Raw genomic sequence first — 3,984 nt, forward strand, 5'->3', positions numbered from 1 at the left:
GAGGACCCCTTAGTCTAGGACTCCCTTAGTAGCCCCTGAACCAGGCTTCAATGATGAGGTGTCCGGCGCATAGATTGTCTTCGGCATTGCAAGGTGGGTTCCCCATTCCAAATACTCCAAAACAGTCCTCGGATGAAACAAAATGTGTCCGTATCTGCAACACAAATACCCCGTACAGCCGAGTATAGCATAATATTTCATGAGTCCAACCTGCTAACAACTTTTTACAAGATGACATCATGTCTACCCGGTTGTTATTTCGAACCGTTTCCTGTTCCATGTTTCGAGGCGTGGTTTTTATTGGCACGTTCTGTCGAAGCAGAGATCGTGTCCCCTTATTGCGGGATCCTCATTAATACGAGCGTGGGTAACCCAACCGTTCCACTGGAGAGATTCCTTGAGAATAGGTAGGCTTTTAGGCTTAGGAGGAGGCATTCAATACCCGCTGCCTTTATAAAGGAACCAAGGGCCACCCTTTTACGCCAAACCCCTCCTCAGCCTTTCCAACCTCGAGTTCTAGCACCCAAGGTTCGACTTCATTGCTTCAAGCTTCTCCATCATGTCCGGGCCCAGCCCTCAAGGCCAATGGGTGGCTTCCTCCGTTATAGAGGAGGACATTGCAAAGCTTCAGCCGGCCAGATACCTGATCGCGGAGATCCACCACGGGCTTCCTGTTCAACGACAGGTTATCCCGACCCCCAGATCTAGCGAGAGGGTCGTATTCATCTCTCACTTCCTCCGAGGGCTAGGGTTCGCTCTCCACCCCTTTATTCGGGGGCTAATGTTTTATTACAGACTAGATTTTCACGATCTAGCTCCGGATTCTTTCCTCCACTTCTCGGCATTTATTGTCACGTGCGAGGCCTTCCTTCGAATCCCCCCCGCACTTCGGCTTATGGCTCAATACCTTTGGTGTCAAGCCAAAGGCAGTCGACGGGGAACAAGCGGAGTGCGGCGGCGCTGTAGTGAGCCAGCTTACCAACACTCCCTGGCCAAAAGGCTCTTTCACCGAAACTTCCAATCAATGGCAGCGAGAGTGGTTTTACGTTACAGAACCCCGTAGCACCAAGTGGGCAGCTACACCTACATTCCGTTCCGGCCCTCCGTTACAGCTTGTATCATGGGTCAATAAGGGGCTGGACTGGGGATCAGTTGATGAAGTGTGGACTCTACAGAGCCGCATCCGAACCCTCCTCGAGAGCGACATCGACCTTGATAACGTGATTCAAGTAATGCTAATCCGCCGAATCCTGCCATGCCAGCGTAGGCCTCTCCGCATGTGGGAGTTTAATCCGGAAGGGCCTCGAACCCTCCAAGACTTCTTCGGCACCACACACAAAGGGATGTGGAAGATGTTTTTTGGGAAATGAAAAAATTGGCCATACACCACTGAAGACGTCGACCTTGACTGCAACCGTCTGGATACCCCGATAAGCACTTGTCTTCCAAACACTTTGTAGTTAAGTATATCGTAATACGTTACCGAGCAAACTATCCTCTTTCAGGGCTGGATAAAGAAAGCGGAACTAATTAGGTGTTCGGCCCCCCTTCCTGAAGCCTCAGTGGATCCCGTATTAACAAGGATGCTGGCCCCGGCACCATACCAGATGTCTGTGAAGGAGGACAATACGGAGGGCGGGAGGACCAAAGAGGGCCTCCATCCCGAAGATATTTTAGGTGCCGTGTCCAGGGAGATGAAAATCCCATCGCCCGAAGGCAAAAGTAAAGGAGAAGCCAACATTCATTCCCCCTATGGTAAGAAAAGGGCCGTCTCCGAAGATTGGGAAGAGAAGGCTCCCAAGCGGGGCAAGATGCCCCTGTCGAGCGGCTCGGGCTTGAAGGACGACATTATCGTGCAGTCCTCTAGCGAGGCCAAGCCTAAATCATAAGCAAAAAGGGCGTTTTACACATACCCCGTTCCTCTCCTATGACCAGGGTAACATCTCAAATGTATGTTTTTCGCAGCTTGGTGCACAATCTTTCTCAAAAATCATCTTCCTCGGGAGATCTTCTCCCAGAGATGATGGAAAGCGAGATGCCTCCACCAGTCTCCTCGCCCAATAAGGCGGATGACCTCAAGGTGTCGTCCCGGAGGGTCTCTCCTGATCCGCAAGTGATGCGAGGGGTGACGAAAACACGAACCGAAGATGATACTTCGGTAGCCCAGGGTCTGGGGACCAACAATAAAGGCCCCGGACTGTCTGGCTTTCAGCCGGAGACAACTCTAGGGGCGAATGAACGAATCCCTTTGAAGGGAGGTCGTGCTGCTACGGCTACTTCCAGAGACCCAGAAATGCCGGATATAATGACGAACATGCTGCGATAGGCGTCCGTCTCCGAAGACCATCATACCTTGATGGATACGGTGGTTAAAAAGGTCCTGTACGCGAAAAGCGGATTGAATGAAGCCTTCACGAGCCTGCTAAGAGGTTTCGAGGTTTGTGCTGTAATGCTTTCAATTGTGTTTTATTCACAGGATACTCCTATGTATAGATAGTAGCCCCTGAGACTCTAATTGGCTTCCCGAGGGAGGCAACCAGAGGATCAAAAATATTTATCCAGGGAATAATCTGACTATTTGGAACACAGGCTATTACCTCCCCTACAACTGCCCGGTCCCAAAGGTTGCGGATCTGTAGAGGAAGATTGATGAGGCGGGTGATGACATCATGCTGATCAACAGGCGTCTTGACGAGGCGCAAGGTATGTTTTTTGGGTCAGCCAGTATATTTATGCATGATAATCTGAGCATGAAGCTGGAATTGTATACTCATACATGCATAACTACAGTTGGTGCTGCTGCGGTGGAGGCCCTTTGGGCTGAGCTTGTCCTTGCCAAGGAACAAACCCGGATGAGTAATTTGGCTGCCCATAAGGCGGCTGAAGAGTTAAAAAGAGAACATGCTGTTCGGCGCTAGTGTGAGGAAAGAATGACTACCATGGAGCACAAGCTAGAGGAGGCCACCGTCCAATGCGAATTCCTTGAGAAGGATAACAAGGCCAAAGCGGCCGATCTCTACAAGGTCTTACAAGAGGCGAAAGAAGCACGGTCTGAGTCTAGAGCGGCTCGGGAAGAGTTCCGACAAGCTGGGGAGATAGCGGATGGTAAGCCTTTCTTGTTACAGACGAAGTTCGGAGATCCGAAGTATTCTCCGCTTAACCAAATGTGGAGTTCTCTGGACACCTTTTTGGACCTGCCGAAGAGTGCCTCCGATGCGTCGCAATTTTACCAAGTGCAGGAAGGGTGTGCCACAGAGAAGCTTTTTTGGTCACAGTTCGGCGCGCCAAAGCGTCAGTTGTTAATAAATGATCAGATGGCCCAGTGGGCCGAGCTCGATAGGATATCTGGTTCCGCCATGAAGGACGTCATTGTCCAGATGTGGCCTACTGAGCCCATTCCGAATAGTTACTTTGGTTTGGTGCAGCGACTTGTGGATGCGGTGCCGCGTATCGAAGCCGTTAAGCGTTCAACATGCATTGAAGGTGCATGGATGGCCTTTGCCCGTGTCAAAACATACTGGGCCAAGATGAAGGCCACTGACGTTGCAGTGAGAAGTCCCCCCAAGGGTAAGGACCATCACGCACCCAAACATTATTTCGAGGACGTCTTAGAGGGTGCCCGCTTGATAGAGGGTTAGTGCTCAAAAGATATGATATTTGAATGAAATGTATGGAATTGTAAAAGACAATATGATGATAACATTATGATTTTTGCTTAAAAGCTTATGGTTCCTCCTGTGCGGCCGTTTTTGCATAATCTGAAAGTTTTCCAGTCATCGGCTTCAGCCTCCACGTGGGAAATAATGGGGTGTTCGGAAAAGCACATGATCACTCTTAACCCAACATCTTGGTCCATGAAGGAGGTGTCAATGCGGTGAACGAGGCAATCGTACTATAGGGCATTAACACTTTCACTTAGCCATAGGAGTTTTATGGTGGGTTTACGATATAAACCCTGGTATGTACGCTGTTATCCCAATGTGG

Source organism: Triticum urartu, chromosome 4 (assembly GCF_003073215.2).
Source record: "Triticum urartu cultivar G1812 chromosome 4, Tu2.1, whole genome shotgun sequence".
Taxonomy (NCBI): domain Eukaryota; kingdom Viridiplantae; phylum Streptophyta; class Magnoliopsida; order Poales; family Poaceae; genus Triticum; species Triticum urartu.